Source organism: Natator depressus, chromosome 27, assembly GCF_965152275.1.
Source record: "Natator depressus isolate rNatDep1 chromosome 27, rNatDep2.hap1, whole genome shotgun sequence".
Classification (NCBI taxonomy): Eukaryota; Metazoa; Chordata; order Testudines; family Cheloniidae; genus Natator; species Natator depressus.
Genome location: NC_134260.1, coordinates 14243391 through 14271005, shown reverse-complemented (window position 1 = coordinate 14271005; position 27615 = coordinate 14243391). Strand labels below are relative to the sequence as shown.

The following is a 27615-nucleotide window of genomic DNA, read 5'->3' as shown; positions in this document are numbered from 1 at the left end:
CAGCCACCCATGAGGGAGCCATGGCTGCTGTCCACTGTGAGCTCCATCTCCAAGTCCTAGCTTAGGCACAGCCTGTCACACGCATCGCCCCGCGCTCGGAGGGATGTGACCCACGTGGTTATTAACAGGCCCATGCCTCCCCCTGAAAGGAGAAGTGGGGTGTTATGGTGGCGGCCCTCTCTCTGGGAGAGGGGAAATGGGGTTTCTGTATGTGTCGGGGGGGGGGTGATGGGGACAATAGGGTTGCTGTCTGTGGGGGCTACCTAGAGGGGGATGGGACCCCTCTGGGGAGCTGCCTGAAGGTGCACTGCAAAGAGTTCTTAGGGGACTGAACAGGTCCCAGCTTCTAGCCCAGACTCCCCCTGTCCCCCATCCGGCTTCCCCCTGCCCCTGCCAGACTCCCCCTGCCCCCCACCCCAGCTTCCTGCTGCCCCTGCCAGACTCCCCCGACCTTGGCTTCCCCCTGCCCCCCACCCCTGCCAGACTCCCCCAACCCTGGCTTCCCCCTTCCTCCCACCCCAGACTCCCCCTGCCCCCCACCCCAGCTTCCCGCTGCCCCTGCCAGACTCCCCCGACCTTGGCTTCCCCCTTCCCTCCACCTCTGCCAGACTCCCCCTGCCCCACCCCGGCTTCCCCCTCCCCCTGCCAGCTTCCCCCTGCCCCACCCCGGCTTCCCCCTCCCCCTGCCAGACTCCCCCTGCCCCCGACTTCCCCCCACCCCTGCCAGACTCCCCCACCCCACCAGACTCTCCCGACCCTGGCTTCCCCCTTCCCCCCACCCCAGCTTCCCCCTACCCCCCACCCCAGCTTCCCGCTGCCCCTGCCAGACCCCCCGACCTTGGCTTCCCCCTTCCCTCCACCTCTGTCAGACTCCCCCTGCCCCCGGCTTCCCCCTGCCCCACCCCGGCTTCCCCTCCCCCTGCCAGACTCCCCCTGCCCCCCACCCCGGCTTCCCCCGACTTCCCCCCTCCCCTGCCAGACTCCCCCGACCCTGCCTCCCCCTGCCCCCGGCTTCCCGCTGCCGCTGCCCCCGACCCCGGCCAGACTCCTCCTGCCCCCGCCCCTCCCCTTTCGCAGGCTCCTCCCTCCTAGCCTCGAGCCCCTCCCTCACCTGCATGACCTCATCCAGGTGGGCACCTCCCCACTTGCCTTAGGGACACACCCCCCCCGGCCTTCCGCCCCGTGACCGCCATCCCCGACGTCCAATCGCCTCCCAGCTCCCAGTCCAAGCGCCAATCCGCTTCCGGCCCCGCGTGCCCGGCCGCCCTCCGCTCGGCAGGCGGCCAATGGGGAGGCGGTCCAGCGAGCCAGGGGGCAGTAGAGCCCCCGCCCCTGCCGGCATGAGGGAAGGGCGAGCGGACCAATGAATGGGTGGCGGCGAGCGGGCGGTGCCTGTGTCCATGGGGACCGCGGGGGCGGGGCTGGGGGCTCTGCCCCACCCGCCTTTTGTTCGCTGGGTGCGAGCCGGGCGGCCGCCAGTGCCGGGCGGGAGCGGGGCAGCGCGCGCGCAGGTGAGGGCTCGCGCCTGGCGGGGGGCGGGCTGAGGGGCTCCGCGTGCCCGGGAGCGGCATTGGGGGTCGGGGGGGGAGTCGGGGGGGGAACCGCCCTCCCCCAGCCCCACAGTGGCGAGGGCTCAGGGCGGCGCCTCTCCCGGGTCAACGTCGGCGGGGGGGGCGCAGCGGTCCCGGCTCCGAGCCTCGCGGGCAGGGCCCGGGGCGAGGGGGGGGGTCTCCGTGCCCGGGGGGGGGGTTCAGCATAGGGGCTCCGGGCGGGGGGGGGGCTCCGTGCCCGGGGGGGGGGTTCCGTGCCCGGAGCTCGGGGCGGGGCGGGGCGGGTTGTGCCGGTTTGTCTGGGGTCTGGCACGAGCCAAGTGGCGCACGAGCAAAGTTGGTGCAAGTCTGGGGGGGGGCGGCGCTGGGGCCCGGCCTGGGCGGGGGCGGGCCCGTGTCTGTGGCCGCGGGCCCACAGTCCGTTCGCCGGCTGGCGATGGGGGCTCGTCCCTCGCCCAGGAGACGCGTTCCCAGCGTGACCGCCCTCGCCGGCGTTTAACGCGCCCTGCGGTCGCTCCGGATCAAGCCGGGGCGTCGCTGAAGGCCGTCGGGCGCCGTGTGTATTTAATGCCGAGAATCCGAAGCGCGCTCCAAGCACCCTCTGCAGTCGCCTTGGCTGGAGCGTCAGGTTTGCCGGGTTCCTGCTAAACGTCCAGGGAGAAGTTGCTTTGCACGGAGAAACTGGATCCTGATGGGATCTGGAGCATGAGACGCCTTGTATCTGTTTTGCATTGTGCAGCGGCTCCAGAAATCTGTACTGTGCAGTAAACCGAAAGGGACGCCTGCTGCTTATGAAAGGCAAGCGGTGTAAACTGGAGTTGTCTTGGGTTTTCAGGCTTATTGAGCTGTTTTATAATTCGGGAAATCTTGGTAACAGGCAGTGCAGCTTGATTTCCTCTTGAATGCCAAATTACAAAAATCACTGAGCTAGATGTTCTGCAAATCCACTTCAACTGGTCCTTGAAATTATACTTTTTTTTTGTTTAAAGCTCAAAATGGGGGTTTCCTGTTTGCTTGCTCGAGTCTTGCTGTGGCTGTTGATTCCTTGGCAGCAAGTTTGAAAATTGTTTCCTTGGCTGGTCTTCGGTGAGAGTGGGATCACTGCTGCCCTGATTGTTATGGGAGGGAGGACGAGACAGCGTTCAGACTCAGCTCTCCATATGCTAACATAAGATGGCAATTTCTTTGAGGCCTGAGCAACATGCACTTAAAATTGTCCCTCTGTGTAATTGACAGTGCAGTGGATCTAGTACAACCAGCTTTCAGGGTGAAGTTGCAGTGTGGCTGCTTATCAGCGTTTGACACATTCGCTTTCTGAGGTTGCTGTATACTGTTCATGTATTTGTTATAAAATGATCAAACATGCTTTCTTGATTCACATGCAGTGAGTCTGTGACTGATGTGTTTTTTCTTGCAAAACACAAAAACTGGTGCAGGCAGGGTTTGGGCATTTGGCTCCCAGTGCTTTGAGGTCTTTGGAAGGAAGATCCTGTACAAGTGAACAGTGTTGACACACTCTAATGAAATTGCCTGATTGGAGTCCCCTGTAGTCACATGGCTTGTAGTGGTAGAGGCTTGATTTGCAAGCAAGTTGACACTTAGATTGCAAGTTAAAGTTGTTTGCCGTGCAGTTGGCTAGGTAGGCTTGGCCTACACTTGAAAACTCTATTGGCATATCTATGCAGGTTGGGGCCTGAAAAAACCACACCCCAGTGTAGATACTGTACAGCAATGTTGATGGAAGTAGTTCCGGGAGGAGGTGGCCTGCCACTGACAGCAAAACTCCTTCAAGAAGGCTGTGTCTACACTGTGTGGCTGTGCTGGTCTAGTCTTCTTGGTGTGCACATACCCTCAGTGTCCCTTGTTGGTTTTCAGAGCGCATGCATGCTTGATCTCGGCAGTACGGTGATTGCACAGTCTATGTCACACCCTTCAAAGCTGAGTTTGGGACCTTATAAATAGGTCCCTATCAAATTCACTGTCCATTTTGGTAAATTTCACGGTCATTTTTAAAATCCATGGTTTCAGAGATTTAAATCTTTTATGTTTCATGGTGTTGTCACAAAGCATGGCTATGTATTAAAAAAATATAAACCTGTAAAGCCCTTAAGGTAGCGTTTCTCAAACTGGGGGTCCCAACCCAAAAGGAGGTCACAAGGCTATTATTGGGGGGGAGGTTTGCAATATTTTCACCCTTACTTCTGTGCTGCCTTCAGAGCTGGGTGGCCGGACAGTAGCAGCTTCTGGCTGGGAGCCCAGTTCTGTAGGCAGTGCTTCTGCCAGCAGCAGCACAGAATTAAGGGTAGAAATACAGTGACACCCCCCACCCACCCACAATAGCCAGGTTTAACAGTGGAGACCAGATTTCATGGTCTGTGACATGTTTTTCGTGGATGTGAATTTGGTAGGGCCCTATTTGTAAGAGCTTGAGCCAGTTCGTTATGCTTTGCAGCATGTTGGAGTAAAGTAACTTTAGAGCCCCAAATCTTGTGTGTTCTCATCTTATTACCAGAACTGTCCTTAAATGAGAGGGAGTTAGTATTGAGTATGAAAGTAGGCAGGACTTTAAGTGTGATGGTAAGGAGTGAAGGAATAAACTCAAACCTCATGTGTGAGTGGAAGGTAAAAATGGAGGACATGAGTCTGCAAAAGGAAGGAATCCATGGGGTAAAATTACAAGCATGTTCAATCTGCCATGCTGCCAGGCTTTGGGGGAACCCTGGCACTGGTAGTGGAGAGGGTGTTCTAATTGCATTACTAAATGATTAGCTTAATTAATTAGGTTTGCAGCAAAGATGAAGGGACAATGCCAAAGTGTTGCTGGGAGTTGCCTGGGGGGGGAAAAAACTCTTGTATAAGGACCCTGAAAAGAGAATCTCAGTAGAAAATTGCTGCCATAAAATCAGTGTGAACATGTATTTGTAAATGGCCTGATGTACTTTGCTCTCAGTGGGGAGGGTGCATATTTAATTATATGGTAAATACAGGGAGAGCTGCATGAAGGGGAGTCAGGCAGCGGTGCTTGGTGCTGTCCATAACAACAGAATATGGACCTGATTGTGCATTGTAAAAGTCTGAGGGCTTGTCTGTTCTTGAAATGCTACATTTGTGCTGCTATAGTTCCTCAGTGTGAGGACTCACTACAGCAACAGGAGGGGTTCTCCCATCCATGTTATAATCTGTACCTTATTCCCTGATAACCAGAAACTTCTATACTTAAACTCTATACCGTTTTCTTTTTACTTCAACAGCATCTTAATAAAATTATTTAATCCACCTCCCAGAGAGGCGGGCTAGGTTGTTGGAGGAATTCTTCCCTCTACCTAGAACTGTCTACATGAGGGGTTAGGCTGGCTTACCTGCATTTCTCAGGGATGTGAATTTTTCACACCTGAGTGACGTAGCTGAGTGGACTTAACTTTTGCATGTAGACCTGGCCTCAGACTATTCTGTTGGTGTGAAGTAACTGAACACAAAGCATTGTGTCTTTGCACTTTCTGTTCCGGGCTGATATCCACCCCAGTGCAGAAAACTGACCTAGCATCTGGCATGGAAAAAGTGGTGGGTGGTGGGAATCTTGAAGTTGGTGTGATGCTGTACCATTGATTTAAACCCTCTATTCTCAGTGAATGTTGTAGCAAAGCCTGCTTAGAACCAAACTGCAGAAAATACAAGATGCATGTGAAAGATGAAACTTCTTGTGCTTGTGGTTTTCTTGGGTAGAAATTAAGTTTGGGAAGAGCAAAAGAAATAAAAACATCTTTTCACAATAATACCAAATGTTCTGAAATCGGCCGGTGTCCCAGCATTCTACAGAGTATTTAAAGTTGCTCTTTTCTTCTAGGCCAATAAATTTCTCAGTTTGGAGAAAAAAGAAAAGGAGTACTAGTGGCACCTTAGCTGTAGCTCACGAAAGCTTATGCTCAAATAAATTGATTAGTCTCTAAGGTGCCACTAGTACTCCTTTTCTTTTTGCGAATACAAACTAACGCGGCTGCTACTCTGAAACCTGTCAGTATGGAGACTGGCAGTGCTGAGAATGTGCTATTTATTTCCAGGATCTCAGTGTCCATGTTCTGAATTCTCAGGGAGGGCAGTGTTCACCTGGGGTGTATTCCCAGCAGGCAGAACAGCATATTCCTTCACTGAGGTGGATGGCAGGATTGTGAGCGTTTTGAAAGAGGAGAGGAGGCACTTAAGTGTGTTCAATTGCTGGGGCTGTGTCTTGGGAACCTTTTGAAATGAGTCATGCTGATCTCTGCCTGAAGGGAAACAAAGTGCCCACTTGTGTTTTAGCTCCATGGGTCTCTAAAAATATGTTGGGGGTGACATCCGTGAGTACTCTGAGCTCGTGGGTCAGATGTTAGTGCATTCAGGGTGACTTTCAAGTCAAGCATTAACAACTCTGGCTCTGCCAGTCTCAGTTAAAAAGCAAAGAATGTCAGTTTTAGATGTGAAGTAGCAGGTTATCTGTGTCTTTCCCACGCTGCACCTGCTTGTGTGCCTGATTAAAGTAGACATGTTCTTGCAGAGAACGAATGAGCTCCAGCGGGTAGGGTAGTGACTCCTGGATTCTATTCTCAGTTCCAATATGGACCCTCCATGTGACCTTGGGTGAGTCACTTCTTCCCCTGTGTCTGTTACACCATCTGCAAAATGGGGATATTAATGCTCAGCTGCCTTTTCTGGAGCACTGTAAGAGCTTCATCAAGTCAGTGTGTCTTATCCCCAGGCGCATCAGTACTGGGGCTGGAAGAGCAGGACCGGGCCAGGGAGGTTAAAGAAGGGCAGAGGGACTAAGGAGAAGCTGGAAGGAGATGTTAAAGGCATGATGCTACTCACATGTGTTCTTCTGTACTGGAATCCCCTTGAAACTCCCACAAGCAAGCACTTGTTTGCAAACTCGAGTTCCCCCAACACCCTGTAGTAGCTACAGACGCCCATGAGCTCTTGAGTTCCTCTGGTGTGTGCCCCAAGAAGTAGCAGGCCCTCCGGGAAATGCGTGACCCTTTCCTATTCAAATACTTGGACCTGCAGCAAGTCAAATCTGTCCCTCATTTCTCCTGCCTTTCTAACCACAAAACAAAGGTTCTCTCCTGTCAACTGCTGGAATGGGTGGATCTCTGCACCTAGACCCATCCCCTGCCAACAGTAGATCCCTTCCACATGCAGTTGAATGAAGCTGTTCAGTGTTTCTCTGCACCATCTTTCTCTGAAATCCTTCCCTTCTTCTAGAGGCATTGATGCTAAAGCTGAAGTAGTTTTGTCCATGTGCACGACACAAGCTCTTCTTGAAACAAAACCTTTGCTTGAGCTATGAAGACTCCATAGTGCTTCTACTTGTAGCTAACTCCTGCACTGCAGTGTTAAGAGCAGGTTGTGTAGATCCAGCAAACCCACCACTGTGCCCTGAGCAGCTGGCACCCTGCTTCTCTGGTATTTGTGCTACTTGTTCACCTAGAGTGGTGAAGCCATAGCACACACGGTCCTTCCACCTGTTAATGAAAGCCCCATATCCCAGCTTAGAGGTAAAGTTCAGAACCCTGCAATGATGCTGTTTGGTTCTTTTACCATTGGAGACGGTAACTCTGAGGGCGTAAATGGCCTTGTTATAGTCTGACTCTGCTGTCATGAACCAAAAAAAGAAGTCTGTCTCCAGCAGCACCTTTGTCCAGACTTTTTCTCCGCCTCTGAGTGTTGATGAAATACTGGAGTGAAGAAGTGCCAACACCAAGTAGCCATCTGTGCACTTTCACTCACCTGTCAGTTTGGGATTGGAGAATCTCTAGCTCTCTGTTCCTATGGGTGTTAAGAGAAGTGAGAATTTCCAGGGGGATTTAAAAGCAACAATCTTCTTTTCAGAGTAACAGCCATGTTAGTCTGTATTCGCAAAAAGAAAAGGAGTACTTGTGGCACCTTAGAGACTAACCAATTTATTTGAGCATGAGCTTTCGTGAGCTACAGCTCACTTCATCGGATGCAATCTTCTTTTCGGTGATTGGATGGAGCCTCTGCTTTCCAGCTGTGTTCCTAAATGGGGTTGGCACGCCATGGAGGTCCCTGTCACTTGACCAAGGTCCCTGCTGTTTGTAATAGAGGCAAAACACTCCAATAGATATGTTCATTCTCTGATAATGGATTTGGAGAGGTTTAAATGTCCATTTTCATGTCCTTTGTTAATGTTTATTGAATAGGCTATAAAAGTACAGAATACCCAATTAAACTGTCTTTGTACATCCTAAATCTGTAACTATTCATCAGCTTGGAAGGGTTCCATAAAATGTCATGGAAATACCCATTTTACTGCAAATTTGGTTTAAGTGGGTTTGGCCATTAAGCTATAGGAATGCAAACGCTTGTGGTTTGAAATGGCTTTTTTTTGTGCTTTGCAACTTCACATTTGTCTTACATTTTTTTAGGTGGCTGGGTTAATGCGAACAAATTGCTTGGGCCATTTTGGGGAAAACTAGTTAAAAAATGCAACTTGAATTATGGCATGTAGGAAAGTGGGTCCCAGTAACCTCCCTCTCTCAGGCTTGCCAGAGAGTCCATGCAAAACAGCCACTGCGCTGCAGCCACTTTAGAACAATGGATTTTTATCTTCTATTGTCTCAGCAACCCATGAGTCATGGGTGTATCCTCCCCAAGTCAGTTTCTTTCAAACAGGGCTATCAAAGTAAACTAGCCCTGAGAGTGTCTCTATACAGCCCTTGCAGCGAGCCTCCCAGCCTGAGGGGGTGGGGACAGGGACGGGAACCGGATGTGAGGGACTTAGGCTAGTGGGTGTCGTGCTAGTGCTCCAAGAATAGCTGTGTAGACAGCGCTTTGAAATTGCAGCTCAGGCTCTGAAGCCCACCCCCTTCCCAAGTCTGACCCAGGCTGGATGGCTTGCTTCCATGGGCTGCGTAGAGATACCCTAAACACGCAGTCAGGATTGACAAGACTAGTGCTTAACCTCTCCATGCTTTCAGCCAGCAGTCCTCCAGAAGGAGGGCTATGTGGCTAGTGAAAACTTAACCTGGCAACTTGCTGGGTGTGGGGGTTGGTGCCATGGATAATGGTGTCAGGAAGAACAGACTACCTCTGCCTGCTCATGAGAACAGGGTATTGGAAGCCCCCAGAGTCCTCGCAGGCCTGGACCATGCCAGTGGTGAAGTGGGGAGAGTTTTAAGTGTTGCAGTCGTAGTTCTGAAGAGCTCTCTAACCCCATCTTCCCCCCCCCGCCCCCAGCAGGGTAGTGGTGTAAAACTGTAAAGGATTTAAAAACAGACGTATTAAACATGATGACATCTCTCCAAAGTCACCTATGTCATAAGCCCACTAAAGCAACATCATGTCTGTCTCAGAGGAGTCTCCCCAGCAATGAGCAATTCTGCACAGCTGAGGAAAAAGACCACTTCCTTCAGAACTGAGGGGAGTGGAAACTCCATTTATAGCATTGTGACCAATCCTGCTGGTGCAGAGCTGCATTTCCAGACGCACAAAAGCATCTTTTTGGGGAACGCTTGGAGTAAGTTGAACACCACTTGAATCCATGGTCACTTCACACAGTTGAGAGGTTACAGCTGTCTCTCATGTTACAGCTTCCCCAGTGCTTAGCTTCCAGTTGGGAAGGTCAGTTGCTTCTACCACCTCTGAAGCTGATTCTCCTTCCTTATAGTTGCAGACCTTGAACAACTTCCCCTCTAGTCCCAGGCAATAATTATCCTTGATAATGACCAGTACAGAACTAACTGCGTTAGCTGGCTTCCCCCCACAAATCCATGATCAGGTTCAGGAGCTGGGATCAGTAAGGTTTTAATGATTGTGAGGCTTTTCCAACTTTGAGTTTGGTTCTGTTGCTTCTAAAGTTTATCTCTAAGCCTGTGTTCTTCTTGTGCTCTGTAGGATTTGGCTTTTTACACTTTAGCTCTTGATCAGTTTCAGAAAACACTTGGTCTTCCATAGCACTTTTATCAGAGCTCTTAAAGCACTCCACAAAGGAAGGCAAGTACTTTCATCCCCCTGTGGTAGATAGGGAAACTGATGTCTTTCCAACATTTAAAAAAAAAAAAAATAGTTGCACAGATTTAAGCGTCCACACAGTTGTTTGCATCAGTTTGTTTCTGTTTCACTTCAACCAATTCTTAATTGAGGTCAGCCAAACCAAAAGAAGTCGCTCTTAAATGAAGCATGTCTATGCAGGGGTTAGTGGTGGTGTAACAAAATCAACTTAACTCCCACCCTTTAAATTAATCTGGTGCAACTTTCTCCCCCAGACAAGCCCAAAAGCAGAGTGGTGTGAGATGCCCAAGAGGTGGCAGGACTGGAAATAGAACTTGTCTTATGACAGGTTTCAGAGTAGCAGCCTTGTTAGTCTGTATCCACAAAAAGAAGAAAAGGAGTACTTGTGGCATCTTAGAGACTAACAAATTTATTTGAGCATAAGCTTTCGTGAGCTACAGCTCTCTATCGGATGCATGCAGTGGAAAATACAGTGGGGAGATTTATATACCCGGAGAACATGAAACAATGGGTGTTACCATACACACTGTAATGAGTGATCAGGTAAGGTGAGCTATTACGGGGGGGGGGGGGGATGACACCTTTTGTAGTGATAATCAAGGTGGGCCACTGTAACTGACTAAAGCTTGTGCTCAAATTTGTTAGTCTCTAAGGTGCCACAAGTACTCCTTTTCTTTTTGCAAAACTTGTCTTCTGACTCCCAGTCTAGTGCGTGATCCACAAGATCGTTCTGCTTTACACCGTTAGTGCAGGTGCACCCATTGTGGATCTGATTAGAGACCTTTGACTCTCACCTTCATGTCTGAGAAGATTTGTGGCTCTTTCAGAACACTGGCAACCCTTCTGTAGTTTCATGGGGCCAGTAGCTCTTCACCAAGTTCCTAGCTGTCATCTTACCTGATCACTCTTGTTACAGTGTATGGTAACACCCATTGTTTCATGTTCTTTGTGTATATAAATCTCCCCACTGTATTTTCCACTGCATGCATCCGATGAAGTGAGCTGTAGCTCATGAAAGCTTATGCTCAAATAAATTTGTTAGTCTCTAAGGTGCCACAAGTACTCCTTTTCTTTTTCCCCCATCCAGTGTGACACCACACAGCAGGTGGTTCAGAGGAGCAGTTGGAGATGATGATTATATGGGGTAGCAGGAGTATTGTATCTGCATGTAGAAAAACTGGCAAAGGAATCTCAAAACCTGACTGAAGCAGCTTTAAAAGGGGTGTAGTTGCACAGTGGCAGTCGCCAAAACAAAACGCAAAATAGTTCAGGAACGTGGAACCTTTGGGATGTGGAATAAAACAAGTGTGGCAGGGTCACAGTGAAGAGGGAATGAGTTGCTTGTTGCTCCTTTAAGCAATGTCCACACTAGGAAAAGAGGAGTGTTTTAACATGTTACCTAATGTCATCAAACATGTGTGAAAATCCCAGTATGGACAAGGCCAGGTCCTAGTTTAACACGTTAGCTGGTCATGGTAAGTCCTATTGGGGAAGCTTCCCTGGCAAATAGCAAAGATCTGGCTTGGCTAGATTGGGTTTCCTTACCAGTTCTTGACAGTAATGGCTGAGAGGTATTCTGTAGAAACTAATGTTTGTGTTCTCGCAAAGGGAGGTGCTTTCTTCACTGACAAATTTAAAAAAGTCTGCCCCGCTTTGCTGTAGTGATTGCTCCTTCCTGACCCTGGTGTAGCGTATAACCAAAAAGCACATTGCAGGTAGCTGCAAGTCCTGGTTCTGACTGTTTTACTGATCTCATCTAAAGATGTAAATGTTTTCAGGCATGAGCTTGCCTGGTCTAATTAGCTTGTCAAACTTCAGTTGAATGTCACATTAATTTTGGAATCTGAAAGTGCTGGGGAAATGTTTCAGGTTAGGCATGTAAACTGGTAGCTGGAATAGAACTAGGTTTTGTATGATCCTTCTCATTCTCTGAGTATCTGAAAGTGCTTTGCAGTAAGAAATAAGCTGTGGTAGTGAAGGGTGCAGGTAGTCAGCAGTCATACATGACACAGTAGTTGTTGGACTTCTCTTCACTGTCTTATGTGCTTGTTGTGTGGCTTTGGGGAGACACGGACCTGCCTTCCCAAAGTGCTTTGGGATCTGTGGATGGAAAGCATAAGTAGTAAGTGCTGCTTAGTAGACAAGGGTATTGGGATCCATTTAGTGAGGGAACAGCATTAGCTGGGTGATGTGGGTTATCGGCCTCTCTCCTTGGAAAGTGCTCCTAATGCATCTTCTGTCCTTCAGAGCAGTTTCAGAAAGACCAGAGAACTGATCTTCTGTTGTAAGTTTTCTCCGCTGTCTAGGTTTTTGCCTCATGCCCGTCACCTTAGTACCTGAGGATCTCTAGGGCAGGGATCACATATGACCAATCTGTAAAGCATCAGTGGTACTGCATAAATAGCCTTGGTTGAAATTGAATCCGTGATTTTGTCCTAGGATGGTCTAGTGCTCCCCACTGAAACATACTGGTACTACAGGTGTTTACAGAATAAAACACTCTTGTGTCTGCAGAGCAGGAATTTTCTTTTCAGCACTCAGACCTCTTTTGAAACAAGCACATAAGTGACAAGTGCGGTTCTAGCTTTGAAGTTTAATACGCAGCCTAGGAATATTGCTGTGCTCTTGTCTGAAATCTCGTTGACAAACAGACCTCCCACTTCTCTTGTGTAGGAATAATGTATATTTCATAAACTGCTGGGCTGGGGAAACAGTCGTCAGACACAAAGATGTTTCTAATTAGATGGAGGTTTGAAATATCTTTCTAAATCTGCCATCCCTGATTAGTTTTTCTGCAGATTCTGTCAGGCCTTTAGGCATTTCATAATGCTTCAGTCACTTTGTTCTGAAATCATTTCTACAGAAAGGGCAGGGGGTGTGGCATTCAATCTGAAACTCTTAATACAGATGTTGTCTACAGATGTGTTTGCATCATTAGCCCCAGTGCACTGAGAGTTTTGGCTTCTCAGTACTTAAACCAAATGTGTCTCAAGGTTCTCTTCAGGTTGTTGAGTGAGAGACTTTGGTTTCTGCCCACTCCTGAGGCAGGATGGACAGCCAGGTGAAAGTGATCTGGGTTACTAAATGTTTTTTGAATATTCCACACCTGGCTGACCAAAGCCATTACCCATGAACAGCTGTAAAAATAAATACAAACTGGGCCTGAGATGTTGAGGCAGCATGGCCCTGGGAGGGAGAGGGGGGGATACTGGTCTAGGAGCTGAAACTAGAACCCTGGTTCTTCTGTGTCTACTGTGACCATGGGCAAGTTGCTTCAACTCTGCCTCAGTTTCCCAACTTTGCCTTCCCCTTGTAAAATGCCTTGAGATCTCTGGATGAAAAATATTGCTGGTGTTTGGCAGCAAGCAGTGGCGGGGGTGGGAGACCATTTCCAGCTCCGGAAAGATAATTCTTTCTCCAGCTACGCAATGAAATTGGAAAGGGTGAACTCTGCTCAAGTTTTTTTTCCAGTGCACTGAAGACAAATGAGACTTGTTAACGGATGAGTGTGGCTGTTGTGAATTCTTTGAAGGCTCATTCGGTTTTGGAAAAAGCTAAAATTCCTAATTGGGATCCACATATGTCAATTGCATCATTTTGCTAGCAAACTTGTATAAGAAGCGTTCCCCTGCCCTTCTTTTGTGGAAAGTGCCTAGCTGGCAGAGGGGAGATGGGGGGTGGAAGGGGGTAGCTGTATAGCTTTCTGCGGGTGTCACATCTGTCTGCGGCTGCTATATCGGGAATGTGGAGCCATGCTGCCTTTGGACTCTGTTGCTTTGTGGCATTGACTTACTAGGGCATATCACGGCATGAAGTGCATTTGCTTAACTGGTGGTAAAAAGACCTTTGGCCAATTTAAACAGCCGCCTAGTAATCACTCTGACACACAGGCAGGGCACTCGTGGCAAACCATTAACTTGCTCGGACAGGCTGGGCGTTGACTGGTGTTGGTTATAATTTCTTATGAAACATCTGAACTCTGCAGATGTAATGTGGTTGAATATAGAAATGAAGTTAGGACCCCAAATCCTTTTGTTTTCTCCCTCTTGAATGCCTTTCTTGGCTGTAAAATGGGGAGTGCACTACAGAAATACTGTATTTTTCTCGCCATTATCCAAGCTGGAAATAGCACATGAGTGCCTCAAAGCCTAAATTTAAAGCATGCAATTATTGTGATCTTAGGGAGCTATTTGTTCATAGCTTTTTAAAAGTAATAAAATCTATCTTCTCCAGATGGAGTTACTGTGATTAATTGTATTGTTTTGGAGTCACGGGCAGCTCAAGCAAGCATGCCAGAATCTGCTATTCATGGGCAAATGGCAAGTTCTCTCATCTGTCCCACTGATATTTCCAACAAGAACAAATGGGCGTTAATGAGAGAATCTGAGCATATAGAATTTCTGTTCCTGAGGTTTGATGTTGGTTTCCTTAAATGAAAGTGGGACAGTTGTGGCAATTCTCTGAAGGGACCAGTGTCTACTGATTACCTGTTTTTGGCATCTGAAGCTCAAAGGCTCAGACTGTATAGAAGAAAGCCCAATACATGCATGGGGGTGCTTGTTCTGAGCTAAAGCCATTATGAGCTCGTAACCACAGAAGAACCCTTTGGTGGGGTTTGTAGGACTGACTTCTACCAGAGCCCCTGCAGCGTTGTGGGGTGATCTGTGGTACATTTATTAGCATGTCTGTAGATTCTTTTATTGGGTTTGAATTGCTTTCTCTAACGTTTTCACCTTAAGAATAAATGTGCTTGCTTAGAAAGAGCTGTGTGGTAACTTACAGCTGCGGGTAATTACGGTTTTTGGAGCTTGAGAATAGAAAACAAAGTGTAGATGCTGTACTGGTTAGACAGTTTGGTTTGCTGGGGATATCAGTGTTGGTGGGGAACTGTACAGCCAGGACAAATCTCTGGCCAGCAGTGAGAGAGATGAAGGTCTCTGCCTGAGAGAGGCGATGGCTGGGTGTCCTTGCTGGACCTCGGAGGGAGACTGTTTTGTCACAGTGTAGGGCAACTGCACCTCTATTAATGCCCACTGAGACATACTAAGATGCATTCTCGTGACCTTAATGACTCTCCAAGGTGCCCGTCCAGGTTTTTAGAGTGTCTGCCAGCATGGTGTCAAGCACTGAGCCAAGTGCTATTGCTTGTTTCCTTCTGATAACACTCACCGAGGACAGCTGAGTTCAGCTGCTGCTGATTTCTCCAGGAAATGTGACTGGTGAGAAGGAAGCTGAGCCCCGTGCTGTAGCACCAACAGTGATTTCCTGCACCAGAAGCTGTGTCCCCAGGAGAAGACCCAGCTTCTCCTGACAACGAGAGAACATCCTCTTACGCAGAAAGGGTTGTTGTTAAATTTTAAAATCAAATGCCTTTCCTATCGAGGAGCACAGATGGCTCGTCCCGATCCTACACAAGGAGCAGCGCTGAGCGTGGTTTCAAAGAGGCCGTGGGAAATGCCAGGTCTATTGTGCATCTAGGGGTAATCCCCGAAGGCTGCCTTCGGGACTGGGGGATACAGCCTTATGGTGCTCTGTGCAAATGGAGGAAGAGGCGACCCCTGCCCCAAAGAGCTTAGTCTGCCACATCTTGGAGGAGATGGGGAGCACTTGCAAGCTAGGTGACTGAGGGGTTGACAGGAACACGCTTCGTTAGTGGCATCTTTATTTTTAATTGCCTTTGTTTTAAACCCCTGCCTAAAACTTGCCCCTTTGCTATGTTTTTGAATGAATCCTAGCCATGTTATATTTCTGTATACCACTAACCCCCTAACCTCTTCTGTTTAGTTTCAACCCTTGCCTTTTGCTATTAAATGTCTAACCCTAGCCTTTCTACGCTGCTCCGTGGAGAAGGATATGCTTGTGGTTAAGAGTATGGACTGGGACTCCAGAGCTCTGGTTTAATTTCCTGCCTCTGCCAAACCCTCCCTGTGGTGTGCACGGGCAAATTGCTTAATCTCTGTCTCTGTCCCCTGACTGTGCAATGGGGTAGATCTTTCCTCTGTCTCTTTCTGTTTCGATTAGAAGTTCCTTGGGGCAGGGTCTCTGTTCTGTGTCTGTGCAACACCTAGCACATTGGGATTCTGAACTTAGCATCTTTTGGTGTTGCCATAGGACAGTTCTGTAGGTCTCCAGACTTCGATATACCTAGAACATGTTTGGATGGGGGTTCTAGTGGAGGCAGCATATCTGATACTTAGATCTTGTCTCCACGACTAATTTCAGCTGGGCTTGTAATTGAGCATGGATGGGTCTAAATCCGGCTGTGTCCCTGCCCACCTCGAGACTAGGAGTTGGTGGCCTAAGCTGGCGCATGGTTGTCTTTCTGCAGCTGGTCTGGCATGCTTCTTTCCACCACAGTGTAGCTGGACAGCCCCTCCCCCCTTGTGCTTCTGTAACTGCTTTGTCTGATACTCTTGCCAGCTCTCTGTGGCAGGACAGGGTATGATGCCAGCAGCCCATGGGGCAGCTCTGTGTCCTGCTGGGCATTCGACACGTACCGCGGCACTGTTGGCTGGCCATGCTTTCCCAGAATGCCCTGGTACAGCACTTGTAGCTGCATAGTAGGTGTGGACGCACAAATGCGTTTCATCTGTTCTTGTGCAACAGAAGCTGCAGTGTGCATCACCAGAACTCCGTGTAACTGGGGCAGAGTGTTGCAAGTGTCTTTTGTAGACAGCTGAAGAGGGGACCGCCTCGAACATCACACCACGGTGTTTTGAAGATGTGGTGCATTTCCTCCTGGGGTGTCACGTCTGCTCCCAGGGTTTTGGTGGTGCTGCTCCTCTATGCCTAACTAGCCTCTCCACTTACATGCTGATGGTTGGGACCCATATTTGTTTTCGGGGATGTTGGGAAGTCCCCAAGCACAGCTGACTGGCTTGGAAGAGCTGGTTTGCATCCAGGGATTCTCTCCAGCTTTGTTGATATAAACCAATGTCTTTCCTAAACATCTTGTTAATGGGAAAGCAGGTCAAGGGGCGGGGAAAGGGCTTAACACAGAAGCATACACGTTTAACATAATTTTGCCTCTAGTTATATTCTGATGTAGTAATTATCAGAGCCTTTGGATTTTGCTCTTAATAATGGGGCATGCATGTGCAATTACAACCAATGAGATTGGTCCCTGTTGACTCTTAACCTTGGGGAGGGTGATACTGCTGCCAAAGTAAAGATGCAATAATGGGGTGGCTTCAGGTTCTTAACCTGGGAAGAGAGAGTGTGGGATGGGAGGAAAATAGAGGGAAAGGGAGTGGCTTCCCTTTTTTTACATGTCGAACAGCAAAAATATATTAGCAGGCTTATGAGAGCCCACGTGGTGCGACAGGTTTGGCCTGCAAGGGCGATGGAATAGTTATGATTCAAAAATGGAAACTTCTGCAGTGACCTCTTTCAGCCAAACATACCTTCAGAAGTGGCTGACAGAAGGGTGTGGGAGGGTTCTGTGCGTGGTGTTCTCAAAGAATGTGCATGCTTCTGGTGTGTCAGTCACCTTGGTGCTCTGTAAAATTGCTAAAGATTCCTTGGACCTTCCCATTGGGAAAAGAATTGGCATTTCTTTATGCGCACGTGGTAGAGTGGAATCAGGTTAGCTGACTGGGGTCTAACCAGCTCCCTTTGGCAAAAGGCCTGCTGATTGGTCTAAAGCAGCGGTGTCCAATAGAAATTCAATGCTAGCCACACTGCTAGCCACACTTGGGGTTTTCAGTTTTTCTTATTAGCCACATTATAAAAAAGCCACATGCATTAGCCACAATTCAATAGCCTATTCGCCACATGTGGCTAGTGGCAAACGTATTGGACACCGCTGGTCTAAAGATTGCCCTGATACAGTATTGAGGGTGAATGCAGCTGACTTGCATAAATGCAACATAGGAGTTGGCATTAATCATGGTTGCCCATTGTCCCCTGCTACAGCAGTACTTAGCCCAAGTTGCATGCAGGCCAATAGGCCAGGTTTGACTGGTGTCCCAGTCAGCTGTGATTGCAGGAGCGCTTTCCCTGATGCATGGGAGGTGCTGCCGCGTGTGTGTATACCAACCATGTCAGCAATGGTGCCCCACCCCACCCAGCGTTGCCAGGAGTCCCTGCCTTCCAAGCAGTGGTGGCAGGAAAGAACATGCATAACACTCCACCCTCCCCCCAGATTGGGTGGAGCAGGGAGAGGGCATGTAAAGTGGAGTTTCTCAGCCACTCAAGGATGGCCCATGTGAGGGTGTTCCATGGTTACAGCACTGCACATGTCAGGGCATCGCACCTTATTACTGCATGTCTCCCTGACTCTCCATTTTAGGATAAACCAGGGGAGTAGCACATAGGGGCAGGAAGGTGACTTTTACCTCTGCCTATGGCATTGGTGAGACTGCTGCTGGAATATTGCGTCCAGTTCTGTTCACGTTTTATAGGATGCTGATGGAGAGGCTGCTGAAAAGAGCCACAAAAATGATTTGAGGTCTAGAGAAAATGCCTTCCAGTGAGACTTAAAGAGCTCAATCTGTGTAGCTGATCAAAAAGAAGGTGATTTAGAGTAATAGAAGTATCTTCATGGGGAGAAAACACCAAGTAGTAATGGGGTCTCTAACCTAGCAAAGAAAGGTAGAACAAGAACTGATGGCTGGAAGTTGAAGTCAGTTAGAAATTGGGCACAGATTTTTCAGTGTAGGTGATTAACCATTGGAACAAACTGCCAAGGGCAGTTGTGGGTTCTTAATCTCTTGATGTCTTCAAATCCAGCCTGGATGCCTTTCTAGAAGAGGCTTTAGCCAAACACAAATGAACGCATTATTGTGCTCAGTAACTGGGGGAAATATAATGTCCTCTGAAAAACGAGCCCCTCGGTCTTGGATCATTTAATGGTCCTTCTGGCTTTGGCATCTCTGAAATGTCTCTTCATGGCTGAGTTACTCACTGCTTCCAAGGCTTAATCCAATGGAAAATATCAGCATGAGACACAATAGAATAGGCTGATCGGCTGATCGTGTTAAGCATACCCACGAGTACATATGGCGGTGAGATAATGCCCTCAGCTGCATGCTGTCTGGCAGATGCTGGCTCCCTGGCCTTCCCTTGTGTGGAGCTTTTGCTTCCGTGTGGCAGAAAGCAGAACAACTTGCAGCAGGTAAGGAAAACATGCAAACAGCTAGCGCGGTGGTGGCCCAACAAATGGCCATTTCAGCTCACCATTTGCTGTGTACCTACAATAACCAGACTTCAGCAAAAGACCTAAAGGAGGCAGGTGTGTCTCAGACAGCTTTCAGGAGGATGGTGTACTCCACTTGCTGGGGAAGATGGCTGCAATGACCAGCACTGTGCATATTCTTAGAAGGGGAGAGTAGTGGAAGCTATTAATACATAACACCTTGTCATCGTATGATAGGAAGTGCTGAAATATTACAGCCTGAACTTGACTTGAGTGTGTGGGGTTGTCAGTAACTGTTAACTTGGGTAAAGCCAAGGCACTTCCAGGGTTTGGAGAATGCATTCCTCTCTTGCATCTGTTCTTGTGAGTTCTACTGATGGAGAGCTGCAACCAAACAAAACAGGTAACTGCAGAGAAATGCACAGTTTGGAGGGTGCCTCTTGGTTTGAGCTGAGATTTGTGTGAAGGAATGCATGAGAAATGCACACACCACTGTGTGCATGAGGGAGGATGCTTTGTGGTAGCCTTGTATCAACAGTCTTGGAAATGACCTTTGCCTCCCAGTGATGGCATTTAAAAATGACTATTTTGTAATAACCTTCTCCAGTCAGCTGGCCCATCTCCAGAGGCCCCTTCCCATCTTTCTGGGCAACTCGGAATGACGTTATCCAAGAGCCTGTTGATTGTTGTTCATCTACCTGACATGGGAAGCTGGGGGAACGGTTCCAGTACAGTATGAACATGCCAGGAGAACAGAGGAATTCATTTCCTTTGTTTGCATAGATGATAAGGACAGAGCTAGCAGAGTGGGGGATGGGGAGGGAGGGAGTGAATCATGTTCTGCTATTTCAGCTTTCTTTTAAAAGATCACTGCTCCTGTAACACACGAGTCTCCTCCTCATTAAAGGTCCCTCCACTCCCTTTGAATTCCTCAACTTTCCTTCCCTGTAAAGCCTCCATTGAAATGATTTAAGCTACCGAAGGTCTGACTCTTTATATATTTAATGCTTTTATTTTTCATTGATGCTGGTGGAATCTTGAAAAGCTGTGCGCTCTCTCTCTCTCTCCCATCCTTGTTTCTCCTTCTGGGAAGGGACCCCTTTCATAACCTCAGCAACTAGTCTTTTATAGAGCACTGCATTTGCTGTGCCTTCCATCTGAGCTTCATTAGCTGTAAATTATTGCAGTTATTGTAAATTTTTATAAATTTATAATTTATAAAATAATTATTGTAAATTTTTTTAGGAGGAAAAGCAGTTTTGACCTGCTCCTGAAGTTAACCCAATCTCTGCCTTAGAGAGTGGCATAGGAAGGTGTGGACAGGGCCTGGACATGCTTCTCGACCCCCTTACAAAGCAACATGGGCTCCATTCAGACCTTGTAGATCACCTTAGAACTTAAGCAGTGCTTTAGGGCCACTGTTTTAAAAGTACTTAGGTCCCTGGGCACTTCTGAAAATTCCACCAGAGCTCATGGAGTTGGGCATGTCGTGGGATAACACCCATGGGAGTTGGGCACCTAGGCACTTTTGAAAACCCCACTAGGTACCTGTCTGCATCTTTAGGCACTTATATACAGCCCTTAGACACTTACCCCTCGGAGGGAGGTGTGGAGAGATTGTGTTAAGTGGCGTTCCAGGGCCACAGATGCTGTCATGAGATCCCAAAGGTTTCCTGGCTTCTATACCTCACACAGAGGATTTGACTGGTGCTCCAGTGGGCTTGCTTTACGAGCTTTTGGGACACCTTCAAGGCCAAATTGTATCCCTGATTATTTGCTGCAAAGTTAGGGTTCATTGCAGGACAAAACATGTCCTGTTTTTAATCCCCTGTTGTGGTTAGTAAGGTGTGAATGCAAAGACCTGCTGGAGACCTCTCCCACTGCTGTGGGCTGAGGAAGGGGATGGCAGGCCAGGCCACATGAAGTCGGAAATGCTGGAGGGGCTCATGGATTCAGGACTGCCCCGAGTCAATCCTTGGCATTGTGATGGGCAGAGTGGGTGGTGCCCCCAAATGTGAGTGGATTCAGTGGGGTGTGTGTGTGTGTGTGTATAAGGTCAGACAAGCTGAGATATGGGCTCAGCACTAAGAAATTGCTTTGTCTAATATTTCCCGTGTTGTGTGAGGGGAGAAGATAATCAGGTGTGATAGACTCATCTGACCTCTGGGGCCTACAGATCACCTCCAGGAAGTGTGTGAATTAGACATGTAAAGCCCTCTGCAGGTTGGGATTTGGGCTATGACTGACTGCGTGAACATGGAGTTAAAAGGGAAACTCTTCTCCTTACCCTAGGTGTGGCACTGTTCCTGACGGCTCTAGAGACCAGCACCTTTCTCTCTAGCATCTTTCTCTCTTCCCTGCTTTCTGTACCTCAAGTGTTATCTAATTTGCTGGTGGGAGGATTTGAGATCACCTGCCTTAAAATCTGTGCATCTTGCTACATGTGTTTGTCAAGCTGCCTTAAATGCCTCTTTTAAAGGCCTGAGTATCTAATTGCATTTGCTCAGGCTCATCCCACTTGTGCCTCGCTGTGAACAATGCGATTCCTGAATGGGGAGAGCAACAGCCCTTCTGACCTTTTGTTCTCTCCCGGAAAATGGAGGGGCTGCTCCTTTGCCTGTTCCCTCCCTTGCTCCTTCTGTAGGGGAGGGCAGCTGGCTTTGGGTTTGTTCTCTATGTAGAATGGCAAATGAAATCCTAAAAACTCCCAAGTGTGGGGAAACTGGGGGGCTCCCCCCTCTTAACACCATCTTACCCAAAGGTGTGTTTAAAGTTACTGGCCTGCCTCTGAAGGGTAGTGCTTTAGGATGCTCAATGTCAACACTTTTAGTTTGAAATCTACTAAAAATTGTAAGCACAAAGTAAGATTTCTAAAGTGTAACTAGACTGTCTGGTTATGGCAGGGTAACCCTCAAACACCATGGCTCTTCAGCCTCCAAGTGGAGCAGATGCTTAGCAGGATTCTCTGTGTTGTCCAAGGGGTTAATGTAATATCCCTGAGCTTTATTTAACCTATTTTAGTGGTTAGTGCTCTGGTAAGCCCTGTGTTCTTAGTCTCACATCCTTTTAACTGGAGCTGGCAGTTCTGGCTTTCAGCATTGGCCTGTGATTTGAAACGGGGGGTGGGGTAGAATGTGGTCACGCACTCCAGTATGGGGGCACAATGTCCTCTTGTTGTGCCTTGATATGCATAGCTCCTACCCTTCAGTCCTGCACCACCCCCTCCTCCCCCCCATGAGAAGCTGGCTGAGTGATTTGAGCCTGACAACTGGAAGTGTCATGACCAGGAGCTGAGCATCTCTGGGGATAGGTTGTTTTTTATGCAACAATATTTACGGCTTCCCTGCTGCTTTTTTGGGGTCACTCAACAGTAAATCAGTTTAAAGTTGGAACTCTAATAAAGATTCTGCTGCCTGCTCGGCACAAAGAAGGGCAAGTTTATCTCAGAGAGCAAAAGGAAAGGGCCAGACGCAGGCATTCGAGCTGCAAATAGATGCATGTTTATTGGAGACTTCCTTGTCAGACGTTATCTGTGCAAAGATGAAGCTGTCTGGATGTAGATCAAATAACTTTGGAGATATGAGGCTTCTAGTCTCTCTCTTTCCAGCTGTAGCTTCCTCTGCTCCTTGTCAGGATTCTTAACTCCTTGACTCCAGGATTGTAGCAGGAAAGAATTAAACCTTTTTAAAAAAGTCATTGCTCTTGGGGAGCGGATGGCTAAACCATCTAGCCTGACCTGATACTTGGTTCTGTTTTGACACTTTTGTGCCCTTAAATAAACTTTGCACATCTAGTTTCATTTTCCTCCCGACATGCGCATGGAATTGGCCAGTCTGGAATCTCCATGGTTTTCAGCTGTCAGTAAGTGCCTGGCTGTGGAAGCGAAACCCAGTTCACTAGAGTTGCTTACTCCCAAAAGTGTTGGCAGTGGCATGTTCCATAAAAACTTTCAGGGCTAGAAACTGTCACGCCAGTTTAATAGTCAGTGGTTCCACCAGCTTTTAGAGAGTTCCCCACTGCCTGTACAAATATTTGGCTGCTTCATAGAGTTCAGTTGGTCATATATTGGGCAGTGACTTTGCCTGAATTCCTGAATCTGCAGAGTGGTATTTTCCCATGCCTCTGAGGGAGCAGCCTTGTGCCTCAGTGAGCTGCTGCACCTTGGATACCAAAGTGTACTCTCCCCATCAGGTGCTTGCTGTTGGGGAAACAGCACATGCTGATGGTTTGGTTGGAATGGGGAGCACTGTTTGTCCTATCAGCATAGCAATAGCCCTTGTAACTGCAAGCCAAACACTTACAGTTGAAAAGGCACAGGTTAGCCCCAGCTTCTCAGCAGTAATTACACTGAATCAGTTCAGTAGGGTAGTATCTTGTGTGACTGTTGAATCTTTCTGGTGAGCAAGCTAGGTGACACTCAGTCCACTTCCATTCCACCCTCTGCATTGGCATCTGGATTTTTCTTAACTTTGACAGATTTCTAGAAAGAAGCATGCTTGGGGCAGTGTGGCTGCTGCTGTCCCCTTTGAGGATGTGGAACCGTCCAATAGATCATCTCAGCTTCATGGATAGTCTCCCAGCATCTTCCTTGGTTCCAAGGTCACAAGTATAGCGCTCGCTGCAGCTCTGTCCCCTCTGACTGCACGCCTCGCGCCATGACTTCTGGTATGGAATTGTGCAATTCTTCCATTCTGAGACCGGGTGTTGAGCTGCAGCATCCTTCTGTATGAACTGAGCTTAACCAGCAGCTCTGACTGGGTATGGCACCCATGGTTCTGCCCTTCTGGAGTCTGGGACCAGTGGTAGATAGTGACTAGCAGCCTTCTTAAACCAAGTGTTAAATCTGTAACAGCAGGAGTAAGGAGGTAGGGAGGGGAAAAAAGGTCTTAAACTGTCTATATGCAGGACTCTTCCCAGAGGCATTGCCATCCTCTAGTGGAGACCCGAAGGAAGCTTCTCTGTCCCAGGTGCCTATAGCTTTGGGGTCTAGGACAGATATTGGTCCCTTTCCCCGTAACTTCCTTTCACTGGTTGAGGGTGTGTCCTTTTAAATCTTGCTGGGTTTTTGTTCTCCTGTGTTCCCAGGCTTGGGCCCCTCCCTGGACAGACTAGTCAGGGGGAGGGGGGGAGCTCAGCAGGTGGTCAGAGGTAGACCATCAAAGGGAATATCTCTTGTAATGTCCCATAAGTGTTGGTAGATGGGCGGCTATCTCGAGCTGTTGTTCTGCTTCCTGTTTTTTACCAACTGCCTGCTATTAAACTAAACCAAGGTATTCATGTGGTAAACCCCAATGACCCGGTCAATGTACAGAGCTGCCACAGTGTGATCTGGTCCCCATCTGTACTGCGTTCAGTGGGTGCTGTTTGCACCCGTCAAGACAGCTGCACAGGGTCATTGTCTAGGAGGTGGTAGCTTAGCAGGTGTGGCTCCTCCTGCCTGGATATCTCCAGCTCCTGTGCTGACACAACAAAGGGTGCGAAGCTGCATTACAGTTGAGTGGCAAGTCCATGTCTAGAGCTCCTGCCAGCAGAGCAATTCCAAAGTGATGGATGGGAGTGTGCTGCGTATTACTCTCCCGGACTCCATTAAAGGAGCAGGGCTTGACCTTCACATGGTCTCCTGGGAGAGATCTGGTGTCCGCTGCTGTAGCTACTAATAGAATGGGAAAACTCCCCCCCCCCCCTCATAATAAGCATTTCCTGTTGGCTTTTCATGCTACACCACCCCACAAGCATAGGGAGCAGCCTAGCAGATACCTGGATCATGGTTTTTTTTTTTTTTTTTAAACAGACGAGTCCTGATATAATGACCCTATCTCTGAATGCAGAAGTTTTTGGTGGCAGAATTGGTTTCTGCTTGTTACAGGGAAGGAGGACCCTGTCCCTTGTGAGGTGGTCTATCTGTGCTCCACTTTCCCTGAAGGCCCCTGCAGTGCTGCCAACGCAAAGTTCAAAACTCATGAGTCTGACCCCCAAAATCATGAGACTTCAATCTTTTTAAAATTAGCCTTCTGGTTATGATGCCTTCAGGGCCACATTTTCAAACTGTCCTCCACAGCAACAGGGCTAAGCACTTCAAGAGTGGAGGAGACTGTAAAAAGGGACGGAGAGACTTTTTCCATTAGACCATATGAACTGGAACCATAAACTCACTGAACATTAAATCCCACCCAATGAGGGTAAATCCATCCTCATCATTGTATCCACTCATTATACTCCACACCTGAACATAGCCATTATATGAACAACATACCCCCATATCTCAATGTCTGTACTTTGATCTGTTAAACTTTTACCCCCAATTGGGGAGATTGCAGATTATGTATTCCTTACGTCACCCATTCCTAAACCGAATTTTGCACCCCTTGATAATCTGTACCTTATTCCCTGATAACCAGAAACTTGTATGCTTTAAACTCTGTACCATTTTCTTTTTACTTCAACATCATCTTAATAAAATTATTTAATCTGTTCCCATGGCTTTAAGGTAAATACCAGGCTGAGTGTTGGCACCACTGGTCACTGCATGGGTCCTCTGGTCACATCTCGCTTCAGCTCTACTTGCTGCCTGCCCTCTGGTCTTCCCGCAAATTCTCTTGCTCTTTCCAAATCCGAGCGGGGTGTTTGTGGTACTGGAAACCCTTTTATGTACAGGTTTCAGAGTACAGACCAACACGGCTGCTATTCGCAAAAAGAACAGGAGTACTTGTGGCACCTTAGAGACTAACAAATTTATTTGAGCATAAGCTTTCGTGAGCTACAGCCATCTTCATCGGATGCATTCAGCTCACGAAAGCTTATGCTCAGATAAATTTGTTAGTCTCTAAGGTGCCACAAGTACTCCTGTTCTTTTATGTACAGACCAGTTAACCTAATCTCTGTTTACATGCCTGCATGCTGTAGGTCAGCTTTCGTCATTGACGACCAAGGGCATTGTTTTCGTGACGGCTAATTCTCTCCTACGAGACCTCTTCAGAGCTAATATCCTGGGGAAAGGATTCTCTTTGACTCGGAAGGCATGGAGAGAAACTCTGTATTTGCTGTGTTGGAGTAGGAGGCCATGTAGCTGGTATGGCTGGTGTGATGCAGAGCAGCCTGGCACCAAAAGAGATTTTCAAGGCTGAGCAAAGGTTTTGCATGTCATTTGCTCTACAGAAGACTGCCTGGATGCATTGTTACCTTGTTCTCTGCTCTGATTGCAGCTGCGCAGAGCATACCTTCGCTCTGCTTCTCTCTGCACTCAACAGGGTGAAGACTCAGGCATCCTTTTCTTCCAGTCCCTCCAAATTACTGGCCCAAGCCACACGAGGGACCACCTCTGCTCCAGCAGCGGTTAGGCATCTCTGCAGTGGTGGGCACTGTTGACCACCCACTTGGCATGTTGCCTGCAACTGGGAGGCCAGAATAACCATATATCTTGCGGCCTTCAGAATGAATTTCACTAGCTTTCCTGTGCTAAACCCCCTGATCTGACAAGGGGACAGAGCTGGATTCTCCTCTGAGGCTCCTAGGTCCCACAATGCACTGACACCGTGGGGAGCACAGCAGAGAAACACAGAATAGATAGTTCCTGGAGCAGCTGACATTTTCCGAGCCCTTAGTCAAACAGCGACATTCTCTTTCCGCTAGCTCAGTCTCCTGGAGTTGCACTTGCTGCAGGCTCACTCCTTGCTTGATCTGCGCTACTTCCTAACCCTACAGACACACTTCTCAAGGTGCGAAGGATCAGGCTTATTACTAGCTCGCTCCGTGCCTCTGACCAGAGGCTGCCAGGTGGGTTGAAATGTGGCTTTTTTTATTTTGTAGCATGGATGAAACTCTGGAGAAAACTAGGTCAAAGTACAAACACGATCTCCACTTGCAAGGCTCTTTGTTGCATTAATGTACCTCATTTGCTCTTGCTCCTACAATAAAAAGGCTAAAATCCCCTTTCATATTTCCAGTGCAGCTCTGAACTGAATAAAACCTGCTTCCTTCCTCATCCCCATCCCCAGAGAGGTGAATAGGAGCGGGAAAGTCTCTTCTCCTGTTCCCCAAGGGAGATGCGTGCTCAGTCAGAATAATACTAATTCCTAACTGAATACACTTGCAAGGAATTCCAGAAAGGCCACACTATAAACAATAACATCTTGTAGTGTACAGTTTTCCCAGCTGTCTCCCTTGCCCTTCATCTGTTATCGCCTAGCAGGGCTCTCCTGGCCAACGGCCCTGTCATGATCTCTGGCCCCTCTGTTCCAGTGGCATGCAAACCAGTACTGCTCCTGCAACTCTTCCCACCTTTCACGAAGCTGCTCTGTGTTTGGGCAGTGCTGCACTCCAGCTGCTTGCCTTTAACTCTGTCCTGTAATGGAGCTGGGCAGTTGCAAGACTGGGTCTGGCGTATTCTGAAGCCTCATGGCGAGTGCTGTGAAGGAATGGAAGAAAGCTGGTGCCCGAAGTCTTAATCTGGGAAACACTCATCAGGCTACTCTCAAAGAGATTGGTGCCTTAGCCGACATAATTTGCCTGCACTTCTGAGTGGCTAGCTGTATTGTGGGACTAGAGATGCTGTGTCACAGGGGCATTGGCTTGCTCACTATTTGTACAAGTCTCTTAGAGCAGATAGTCATGTGCAGTGCCTTGAAAATTGTTTTCCTGTTTGCAGCCAAAACTTATCCGGCACAGCTCATTTAAGCTTGTAAAACACCCCGGCCTATCTTTTGATTTGTAAGCTTAAATGATTGCCACCTACACTGGAAAAACTACAGCAGCTCATGCATTATGCAGAGCTGTGTGAGCAGTCAGTGTTCCAGCCGAACCCAGGCATGCTTGGAAAATAAGTGGCTGTCAAACTCCTTCATCTCTCAGAGCAGCAGTTACTGTCCAGTATATGCTCAGTCTTTCTGTAACCAGCCCTTCCTCATAGTTCGTGCACTCACAAAACCT

General features: G+C 48.2%; 1 protein-coding gene across 3 annotated transcripts in view; it reads left to right on the top strand.

The window, feature by feature from the left end:
* The first annotated feature begins 1423 nt into the window (after positions 1–1423).
* The window catches only part of JUP (junction plakoglobin), a 50824-nt gene continuing 24632 nt past the window's right edge, over positions 1424–27615 (top strand). Inside the window, exon 1 of one of the 3 annotated variants that reach the window (XM_074940930.1) lies at positions 1424–1511. The gene's annotated coding sequence lies outside the window, so the exon portion shown is untranslated. Of the gene's footprint in view, positions 1512–2057; positions 2349–27615 lie in introns of those variants that run through there. The other 2 variants (XM_074940932.1, XM_074940931.1) reach the window with 2 other exon arrangements.